General features: G+C 39.8%; 1 protein-coding gene across 1 annotated transcript in view; it reads right to left on the bottom strand.

Moving 5' to 3' along the window:
- Positions 1 to 12024, bottom strand: part of BICC1 (BicC family RNA binding protein 1) — a 379808-nt gene that overhangs the window by 45197 nt on the left and 322587 nt on the right. The window lies entirely within an intron of this gene.

Below are 12024 nucleotides of genomic sequence, written 5' to 3'. Positions count from 1 at the left end.
AATAACAAATTCAGTTGCTAATAGTCTCATGCTACATTATAGGCCTTGGTCCAAGGCAGAGGTGAACAACTGGGCCGTGGAGTCACGTGATCTGGCTGTTGCATGACGGAACAGATTCTGCTGCTTCTTGTTGGCTGTTTAGGGTCTGACTGCTTAAGTTGAGTAGCCCAAAATGATGTTGCAAATCTCCAATTGGCTCTTGGTAGAAGAAAAGGTCCCATCCCTGTTCTAAGGGTTTAAATGTTGTAACTCATTTAATCTATGGCATGGCTTTGTGCAGTCATTTACAGAGGAAATCAAGGCAAAAGTCTATTCACTGTAATCCAGTATCTTAATTCTGGTGCAATATTTTATGTAACAATTTAGCAAATATTCCTAACAGATCAAGGCAAAGCACTCAGGAACATTTACCACATTCAAAATTAGCACTAAATGACTAATATGTTGCTATCTTTTATTTGTGACAATATGAATTTTATATAGAAAGGTATTCATTCAATATTCACTGAATCTGATCTCTAACACTCTTTGACGGCTTGTCATGAGAAGCACCTGGCAGGACTTTTGCTAGACCCCTACTTTCCTGCTAGTGTGATTTTTCCCTAGCCCCACCACACATTCTGTTTGAGTGTCAACTTGGTGAGGAGTACGTGCTCTTTATACTATCCAGTTGAGCTATCAGAGAGCGGAGTAGGGGGAGGGAGAGATGAGAGAGACAAACAAAGAAGAGGAGAGGAAACTACTTTCTCAATTTGCCCATTCTCAGGATCAGGATGCAGCAATCGTCATTAATGAGAGTGCGTGAAGAGCTCAGAGCTCAGGAATGCATCTGACCTCCGGAAGGGACATCATAGACATCGCAGCTGTGCTGAATGTGAGTCTGTGCCATTGCTGCCAGCGTCCCACCCGCTCCCCAGACTCTTCTGGAGACTGATCTTGGCTTTCTGCACTCTCCTCATTCTGCTTGACACTTACCCTACTGAACACTGAGCATCAAAAGCCTTAAGACTGAAGCTTTCTAAAATGTTCAAGTACCAAGCAAGAGGCCTAAAAGGAGGGCAAAAAAGTCACTGCACAGTATTAGGCTTAGGAGCGCTTCTGCAGTATGGCGTCGTTTTCTTTCTCCTCTTATTCATCATAACAGGGGCTGTCCTTCTGCTTGGATGCGGCTTGGGGACTACATCCAGTCATGTTCAGATCTTACTCCTCGCTCAGTGCTCAGGGGTCATTCCTCCTGGGGACCAGAGGACCATTTGCAACGCTGGGAACCTGGGCCAGGCCGCATACAAGGCGAGGCCTCACCTGCTGTGCTATTTCTTTGGCCCTGGACCACCATTTTGCTGTAAGATTCTCACCAACTTCAACACTCTTGCATAAACAAAGAGCATTTTCTTCATTCTTAAGTCTATTCTAGCTTCTTTTAGTAATAAAGAGCTGTCTAACATCAAAATTTTGATCTCAACTATCTTCAACTTTGGTTTGAGTGCATTTTGTTGTTGGCTTCCTGAGTGATTATTAAATCATGTTCGGACACAGCAGATTAAATCATATTAAAACACAATTGTGTCTTTTTTTTTTTAAGTGAAACACCATGAGGTACAGTTGTAGACTTACAAATTTTTGTGCTTGGGTTTCTGTTGTACAATGATTGAGTACCCATCCCTCCAGCAGTTCCCATTCTCCACCACCACTGATCCTAGTACCCCTCCCACCCTCCTCATCTAAGCACCTATAACATAAGATGCTTCCACAAGGAAAAAAATATGTAACTTTTTTCACAAAATAAATCGAAAGTATTTACAGTATGGTAATCTGAAGCCCTAATACTTTACAGGTTGAATGATCACATTAAGTTTTCCATGTTTCTGTGGAAGAGCAGGAAATATTTAAGGGAGAATATTATTTTCCACCATCTATTAATGAACAAAATAAACAAAAAGCAAAATCCTCACATAGAAAATACTTTATTTCAAAGTGGAAGAGCACCATCTAGTGGCCAAAATTATAAATTATGAAGAGTAGGTGGATATATTGTCATATGGATGGACACATGGATGGATGGTGTCATGGTATCTCCTCTCTCTCTCTCTCTCTCTATCTCCTCTCTCTCTCTCTCTCTCTCTCTCTCTCTCTCTCTCGCTCACACACACACACACAAAATAATCAAATCCTGTAAAAACAAACATGACCAAAGTCTAGTTTAGAATGCTAAGAGAGCTAGCAGTATTTCGTTATTGATTATTTTACTTTGCTTAAAAGATTCAGAATGTGAGCTATTATTTCAGGTTGAACTTAAATCCAGAAATAAACTTCTTCACTTTCAATAAAAGTTAAAGATTCTAGTTTAAGCTGATTCATGTAATACCACAAAGGTATACTAAGGTTTCATTCAGACTCATTTGGGAATACTTTACTGAAGGGAGAAGAGCAGAATAAAATGTCTAAACCTAAATACAAGGAAAGCTCTATAGAGAGTGTTGGAAAATGACAGAGAAATAGGTAATAAGTGTGTAGACTACTCTGTAAAATAAGTTCCTTTAAGTCATAAATCCTATATTCAGGGAATTTGGGGTTGATTTTTTTTAAAAAAAAATTCTTTTTTTATAGTAAATGACCCAAAACTTGTGGACAGATTGGAGGTGAGCTTAATGTGTCTTGTAATTAGAAATTACAGAGCTAAACAAATAACAGATAATCAGTAAACGATTGTTGGATGAACGCAGCTTGCCTATTTTGTGGAATGGCTAAGTAAAATTTGGGACAGAAACTTGAAGAAATCTGCCCAAGGTGACCATATAGTCTGAACTAACCAAAATCATTTTGACCTGAAGGTTTTTGATTTGTGTACCTCTAAAAATCCAAAAACGTTTCAGCAATTCATCTAGATTTTTGGTCTTTAGATTCCTGTCCCATTCCATTTGCTTACATCTCGTATCATCCTATGTCTAAAGGGAATATTAGACCAGGATCCAACAATAAGCAATATGAAACTATGTGGAGCTGGGTAGGAAATGAGTATTTATGTATTCTGCAAAAAGGTTCTTATGATTTCCATATGGAAATTCATAAGGAATTGATAAGCAACAATTGTTTCCAGAAGAGCCCCTGCCAAAGGCCTTATTTTAGTAAAAACTCTTTTTGAGTGCTAGGACATTTATACGAACATAAAGATAATTAGCTATGGTTTCAAAAGATTATCTCTTGATACTCTATTTCTGGTTTTCCGTCCTTGGACAGGCTCGCATTCCTAGAAGCTTATTTAATAGTTATTGCCTTTTCCTTCTCCAGCCTCCAACTCCCTTCCCATATCATTCCATTCCACAGCAAATTCTACTGAAAATACTCATGTAGGTGATTTTGTTGTGTTTATTTTCCACAGAAACCAATGTGTTACTAACATATGACCAATCTGTCACTGACATTTCATCTACCATCTCTTATAGCTCTTTTCCTGGCTTTCTGATTGAGTGCTTCAGAACAATTCAATCCCCAATTTCAAAGCCATGCTTCTATTCACAGCATATTCTTTTGGAAAGAAAAAAAACCCAGAAAATTCCTTGATCAACCTCATTTCTCCCACTCACACCACCGCCAAAATGAAATACTGTATTAAATAAAATTGCTCTTTTTTGTTCAAGAGGCAAAGTTCCATTTCATAGCATGGCATAAGGATGGCTTTGGTACACTTTATACTGGTAACTGTCCTAATTACAAAAGAACAAAACAGAGGACATATTTTTACTTCTGGATTTTCACTTACATTTTGAGTTCTTTCTAAAGCATCTTTTTAAAAACTATCTCATCAGAATAATACTGGCTCGGGCCAAGTTAGTCAACACGTCCTTAGTGGGGTAGGGCACACAGTTGACCTGGGTTCAATCCCATAGAGACAGCCAGGGGTGATTCTTGAGCACAGAGCCTGAAGTAACCCCTGAGCAACACCAAGTGTGGTCCCAACACAAAAGAACAACAACAAAACTCATTCATTGAAGGAGGGAAAGTGATGTGCATAATACAATTTCAGTAACAGTATTGCAAAAGACAGTGCCCAGAAGAGCAAAAATGAGAGAGAGAGACAGACAGACAGACAGACAGACAGACAGAAGTATGAACCATACATTCAGGCTGGAGGGGGTAGGAATAGAGGGGGGAGATGGGAACACTGGTGATGGAAATATGCACTTTTGAAGGGATGGGTGTTGGAACATTGCATGACTAAACCTCAATTATGAACAGCTTTGTAACTGTATGATTCAACTAAAAACTCAAGACAAAAGAAAATAAAAACAATCATACAGTGTTGACTGTAGACAGAGACACCTTCTGGAATGTCCTACAAGCCTTGGAAGAATAACCTTAGCGGGCAAGCAGTTCCAGAAAATAGCAAAACTGTATGGAAATGTGTGACTCTAGGGTAAAGACTGCAGTTGGGGTTGGAGAGATGGTACAGTGGGTAGAACGCTTGCTTTGGAACTTGGGTTCGATTCCCAAAACCCAAGAAGGTTTTCCTAGTTCACCAGGACTAATTCCTGAGCACTGACCCAGGAGTAACCTTGAGCATCACTGGATGTGGCTCCCGCAAAATAAAAAATCAGTCAATATACATCGAGTCTCAGAAGATAACCCAGGTATCACAAGAAAAAGCTAAAGCCATCAGATATCACACACAGCATGTATCAATAACATTTTATGACTTTGACTCTCAAATTTCCCTTTCATGTTACGGGGAGGGGGGGAATGTGGGTTCTTGTCAAAAGATATTCTAAATCCAATTTTAGCCATAAACAAGCTCTTTCACCTTGAAAAAGTCACTGAATCGCTGGCATATGCTTTCTTTCAAACAGTGGGAGAGCATGCTCAGATCATTGTTAAGATTTATCAGTTTGGTCATCTTTAACATAAAATGGTACCATAAGATGCTTAAATAAATCTAAACTCATAAATACAACTGTTTTCCAAATTTTTGGTGTCTCAACAAAAGCAGTCCTCTAAAGAATGATCAATTTAAAATGTTTCCAAAACTGAAGGTGCCAGTATTAAACACAAATGTTTTGAAATAGCAATTTGTTTCTGAGTGAGGAAAATAAATTGAACCTTGATAATGGAGCCCTAACTGGCTGCAGAGATAACAGCTCAGATTTGTTTTTGTTTCACACTCTAGGAATGTACAATTTTGCATCAAAGTAGCTAAAATGTTTTATTCATCTCCTGAATGTGTTTATGAACACAAAACAAATGCACTGACAACCTATATGATGATAAATTCTACTTCCAGTTCTCCTTGAGCCAAGTCATAATTCATAATTAAATGTCATCCAAAACATCAGTTATTCTGATCACTTTCTCCTTAGGTTGGTAAATCAGTTTGGTGATCAGCAAAGGTGAATTCAGTTCAGTCAACAGATCACAGCCCTTATTTTCTGGTGTGACAAAATATTTCTCTATCCTCTTAGAAATATTTCCACTGCAGGAAGATTTTAGAAAAGTCAGATATCAAAAGCCACCAAGCAGCAGAACTGTCCCAGGCAGCCTGACCTGTAGACTCTGAGGCCTTCTCATACTGGGAGTGAATAGATTCCCTTCCCTTCCAGAAAGGCCCAGAGGCCACACACAGTTACATCCCACAGATAACTGGCCCAGTTCCACCACTCCTGAGGGATGGCTCCTCCATAATTTCAGAGTTCTAAAAGCCCAGTGACAGCACATCAAATTTGATGGGAAAGTTGCATAGAAGCCCACAAAACTCAGCGAGCAAAAACAGTAACACCAAAGGTTCAACCACCACCCACCAGCTCAGTAAAGCCTCTATGACTTTAGTAAACACCATTGTGAGATAGAGCAGTTATCACAAATTGACTTTTATCGATTATTTTATGATGATTCCATTTGCAGTTTTGTTGTAGTAAGCAATATGGTGTGACCTTGTTTGTCCCTGTGAAGATGCAGGTATGGGGGAGTGAGTGGGAAACTAGGGAGATCTGGTGAAGGGTGGGTCTCACTGGTGGTGGGATGAACTGGTGTTGGAACATTGAACACCTGAATGCCTGAATCAACTGTATTACAAAAACGTTTGCAAATAACAGTGTTTAATTTTTTAAACAATATGAAAAAGAGTCAAATATAAGTATCATCTTTTAAAAAATAAAGGTATGTATTAATCAAGAGATTTTTTTAACTAACTCTAAATAACTTATTAATCCACAGGGAAACAATTTTGAAACAATGAAAGAGATGATAGGAAGTCCATTTAAGTTAATGTGTGGTCAGAGATACTACAGAGTTTCTTTTAAGGAATTCTCTGACAAGAATTTCAAAAATTGTTGAAATGAAAGGACACAGAATGCATTTGGAAGGGGAGGCAGAAGAGTTCGAGTTTTATGTATTAAAGCAGAATGTTAGTAAGTATTCGTTACAGACCAGAAGCAGGCCCGGGATTAAGGGGGGAAATCCATTTATTGTAGGCAATTATTCAGTCAAAATTGTTGCCTTAGGATAAGTCATAAACTCATCCTTTATCTCATTTTAAGACAAAAATATAATCTCCTGAGTCAACTGGAAAAAGGAGGAATGGACAGGAAAGAGTTCAAGAACAAATGTTTTTTAAAATTAAAAAATCTAGTTTTTGTAAGAAAAATGTTTCCCAGGGCCAGCGTGATAGAACAGTGGGTAGAGTGCTTGAACTGCACAAACTCAAGTTTGAACCTTAACACCCCATATAGTGTCCCAAGCACATGAGGAGTGATTCCTCAGTGCAGAGCCAGGAGTAACTCTAGGGGAAAAAAAAAAACAATAATTAACCGAGAAAGTTTTTTTTTTGCCTGTTTTGTAGTTCTTTATTTCTTTCTTTTTTAATTTTTATTAGTGAAACACCATGAGGTACAGTTGTAGTCTTACACATTTTTGTGTTTGGGTTTCAGCTATACAGTGATCGAGTACCTGTCCCTCCACCAGTGTCCATTCTCCATCACCACTGATCCCACTATCCCTCCTACCTCCCAGGCCCCCCCCAGTCCCACCTGTAGAAGGGCATTCCCTTTTGTTCTCTCTCTCTCCTTTGGGGTGCTGTGGTTTGCAAAAGGGGAATTAAGTGGCAATCATGTTCCGTCTATAGTCTACTTTCAGCATGCATTTCCCTTCCTGGGCAGTACCTCCCAGACCCCTTTATTTGGTGCTCCCTTCTCTAACTGAGCTGCCTTTTCTCCTAGCATGTGCAGCTGGCCTCCAAGACATGGAGTAAACCTCCTGGTACTTAACTCGGCTATTCTTGGATGTCAGTCTCCTATTTTGTTACTTTATGTTCCCCAGATGAATGCAATCTTTCTATGTCTGTCCCTCTCTTTCTAACTCATTTCGCTTAACATGATACTTTCCATGTCGTACCACTTGTATGTAAATTTCACGACTTCATCTTTTTGAACAGCTACATAGTACTCCATTGTGTAGATCTACCAAAGTTTCTTTAACCAGTCATCTGTTCTTGGGCATTCGGGTTTTTTCCCCGATTCTGGCTATTGTAAACAGTGTTGCAATGAACAAACAAGTGCAGATGTCATTTCGACTAGACTTTTTTGCCTCTCTGGGATATATTCCCAGGAGTGGTATTGCTGGGTCAAATGGGAGCTCAATTTCTAATTTTTTGAGAATCATCCATACTGTTTTACAAAAGGGCTGAACCAGTCAGCATTCCCACCAGCAATGACGGAGGGTCCCTTGGAGAAAGTATTTTGGACATATAGTGTCATGAGTGACAGGAACAGATCAGAAAATCTAAAGTATGAAAAGTTCTTCAAAATGCTTTTCAGTTCATTCTGTGGCAATGATTAGAGATGAGGTGCTTTCACAACCATGGTACTGAACATGTCAGGAAATGTCTTGAAAATGAGAGGATAAGACATATATTCACATAACAATGGATTATTAAAGGAGCTAATGGATTCTTTATCAATTGAGGAGAAAAGGTCTATCAGCTTGAGAAAAATAAAAGCTGGCTTGAAGATAAACAAGGGGGGTTGCTGATGTACTACTAGCATTCCTAACATAAGCAGTGGTGAATGTTCAAGACCACTGATAATATTCCAGTAGTCCTTTGCTGATAGTCCAACTTTAGGGGGTGATGAAGCATAAGAGGAAGGAGGTAAATGAGTACAGACCTCTCCCCTATTAAGTTCCTTATGTGCCTTATCAAAGCCCTTTAATTAGAAACAGAGTTATTGGGACTCAGCAAAAGCCTAAAAATAATCGGAGTAAAGAAAAATGAAAAAGTACAAGCAAAATTAAGGCAGTACTTGAAATAATCAAGAACAGATGTGTTTAAGGAGTGTAACTACCTTATCTTATAAACCACCTTACGCAGTGTAAACTAAACTCCCATCATAACTTGAGCATTGCTGTTCAGGTAAAAGGACAGCAGAAAAAAATCCAAAGCATAAAATATTTGGAGCACAGAGGGCAGAGGAGAAAGGTGAAGCAGAACAAAACCCCGGTCTTCAGTTTTTCAAAACCACTTGACATCCCAGCTCTATATTCCGGAAAAAGAGGATCCTGAATAGAGGTGCTGGGAAGACTAAGAGCCAGAAGGAAAGCCGGAATTGTAGGATGGCTTACATGACAACTCGGTGCACTCAGAGCAGAGCTGGGGAGGTCACTCTAAGGAACCTCACTCACAATCTGGGTGAGACAGACAAATGTTGTGAAACAGAAACGGAAATGAAGGTACAAAGCATGACAGAAGTAATAGTCCAAGGACCAGCACGAAGAAGGAACTGAAATGGGATGAACTCAGAGTCCAGGTCTGATACTCCACAGTCCATTATTTGAGAAAAAAGGGAGCATTCAAGTGGAGATGGAGGCATGTGCCAGGTTAGAGCATTCCCAGGGAACTGCATTAAGATAACTGCAAGTTAGGCAAGAATTTCTAAGAGCCAGCAATGATTCATCCTTTCTCTCTCCAAGGAATACTGATGTCCACAGAGTACATGGCAGGTTCCAGCAGTACTGCCTGTAGTCTAAACCCACAGAGCTATTATCTCTGGCCGGGGCAGATTGTTCCGTTTTCCTTTTTTTAAATAACAGCTGCAACTATTCAAGAACAATCTTAGCACACAACTACTAGTTGCCAAAAAAGAAAAGCAACAATGTATTTAAGAATTTATACACATTAGATTAGATTAGTTCTACAAAGAAAAACTGACCACTTCATACCACATATGATGTTTTTCTGTTTTGCATACAAAAATGCAAAATTGAGGACCAGAGAGATAGTGCAGGGGTTAAGTCATCTGTCTTGCACATTGCCACTGTCACTCTCCTCCCGTTATTCATCAATCTGCTCAAGCAGGCCCAGTAACATTGTGAGACTTGTTTCTGTGTTTGGCAGATCACGTACCCCACGGGGAGCTTGCCAGGCTCTGCCGTCGGGCAGGATACTCTCGGTAGCTTGCTGGTCTCTCCAAGAGGAGTGGAGGAATCGAACTCGGGTCAGCCGTGTCGGCCACATGCAAGGCAAACACCCTACCTGCTGTGCTATCACTCGAGCCCAATCCCAGCTAAATCCCTGGCACTGCATATGGTCCCCTGAGCACTGTCAAGAGTGATCTGTGAGCACAGAGTCAGGGATAACCCCTGAGCACCAGCAGGTACTGTTCAAACATAGCCTGTCCTCCATCCCGTAAATGAGAAGTTGAAAAACCACAGATTTGGTTTTTAAATATATCTGAGGTACAATGAAAGTTGTAATGCGTTCAATTCTAAAAATAACCTACAAGGTTAAAATTGGCATCAAAATGTTCTATCTTTCTCATCTTTAGGATTTAATGAGAAAACTGCAGATTCACTGAAGAGCAAATAATCATAAATAAATATAACTCCTGAATTTAATGACTATTTCAAGCTTGTGCATGATCATAGGAAAGCATTTTTCTGGGGCTATAAAAGATAGTACAATGGGCAGGGCCACCCTAGGTTTGATCTCTAGCACCATATATGGTCCCCGGAGCGCTGCCAGGAAAAATTCCTGAGCACAAAGCCAGGAGTAAACTCTGAGGAAAGCCAGGTGTGGGCAAAAACAATCAAGAAAGTTAGAAATTTTCACAAAATTAGATATTTATAAGACGTAAAGAAAGCTGTCATTTCAAAAATGTCTACTTCCATTAGTTGTAGCAAGCAATATAAAATAACTCACTGTGTGCCTGCTGAGGTGGCAGGCTTGTGTGGGAGGTTGGGGAAATGGGGGCAAAAGAGGGAAGGCCACTTGCATCGTGGGACTGTTGCTGGGACATTAACAGTCCGTGACAACTGTATTATGAGAAAGGTGTTTAAAATTTTTAAAAAATTTTGTTAATCTATCAATATACTCTCACTTTCCACAGATGAGCTAACCAGCGATTAGTAGTCTTTTAGGAAACCATCTATATAAAACTAGTCAGTCACAACCTTTAAATCTTTTTCTCAATAGAACTATCTTATTTTTACCTTGCTTCATAAGAATTCCTAAATCAGGATTCACCAACATATTTTCAAAGGCAGTATTCCTGCTTTATCATCTTAAATAATGAGAAAATTCAGATATGAGTATTTTGAAACTCGTTTATTCTGTAAAAAAAAAAACAGGCTTCTTAGCAAAAATCACAAGACATGGATATAATCGAACAAGAAAGATGTTCTTAAACATTTTAAAACAAAGTTGCTATAAATGAAAATAATTTCCCCATAGAGAATGGACAAAGATGGATTTAAAAAGTTCGCAGAGCTGTGCCTGATCTCTTCATTCCTCAGGCCAGTCTTTATTCAAACCCAGGACTTCACTCTCACTGCATACCGCCCCAGGCGTCCTCTAGTACCCTGAGCCGCCCACCATTCCTGAGCCTCTTCCTGTTCATCCCCCTCGCGGAGCCTGATCTCTCAATCCCTCAGGTTGTACCCCCGACACGCACCAGGTACCTGTAGGGGGCATGGCCTCTCAGAAGTGGGCATGGCCTAATCTTGGGCCACACACAGCCACAGATAAATTAATCATACTTAGCAATCTCGTGTAACTCTCAGTCTCCATACTACCACACCAACATGAAGAAACAGCGCAAATCACCACCACGATGAGAGGACGATGAAAAGAGTCCAGAAGCCTTAAGAGGTGTTACTCACCTAAGGGATCTCTCTGATAAAGAATTTAGATATGAAGTAATGAAGATGTTCAATAAACTCAAAGAAACAGTGACACAGTTCTCCAATAAATTAAAGGAGGACATGAAAGAAACAATGGATCGAACAATCGGGAAATTACAGGAAGAAATGAGAGCAGAAATTGAAAAGCTATGCACAGAATGTTCACGAATAACGGATTCAGTAGATGAAATAAAAAAAAACTCAGTGTGTGCCCTCAACAGTAGAATGGCTACAGCTGAAGACAGAATTAGTGAGCTGGAAGATCAGCTGCACGAAGCCTACAGGCAACAACAAACAATGGCAAGAGACCTCGAAATAGCTCTAGAGTGAATCAGAGTCCTAGGAGATGATTCCAAGAGGAACAACATTAGAATCATTGGAGTACAAGAAGGTCAGGGGAAAATCCCAATGAAAAAGCCACGGTTAAACATATCATTGCTGAAAAGTTCCCAGAGCTGACAATGCAGCTCTTCAGATTCAAGGAGCCCAAAGGGTACCAGCTAAAAGAGACCCTAACAAAAACACTCCAAGACATATTATAGTTAGCATGATAGATGCCGTGGATAGAGACACAATACTTCAAGCAGCAAGGTCAAAGAAGGAAGTCACATACAAAGGAGCACCCCTTAGATTCACAGCAGACCTATCAGAGGAGACCCTCCAAGCCCGAAGGCAATGGTGAGATATAGTGAAAAAACTCAATGAAATGAACACTTCACCAAGAATACTTTATCTGGCTAAACTCTCACTCAAACTCTAAGGAACTGTACACTATTTTGTAGATAAACAACAGCTCAGGAACTTCATAGACTCAAAACCAAACCTAAAAGAAGAGCTGAAAGGTCTGTTGTAAGACAAGACAAA

The sequence above is a fragment of the Sorex fumeus genome, unplaced genomic scaffold (genome assembly GCF_029834395.1).
Source record: "Sorex fumeus unplaced genomic scaffold, SorFum_2.1 ptg000043l, whole genome shotgun sequence".
Lineage (NCBI taxonomy): Eukaryota > Metazoa > Chordata > Mammalia > Eulipotyphla > Soricidae > Sorex > Sorex fumeus.
The sequence above is the reverse complement of the archived record's forward strand: the minus strand, read 5'-3'. Positions and strand labels throughout refer to the sequence as shown.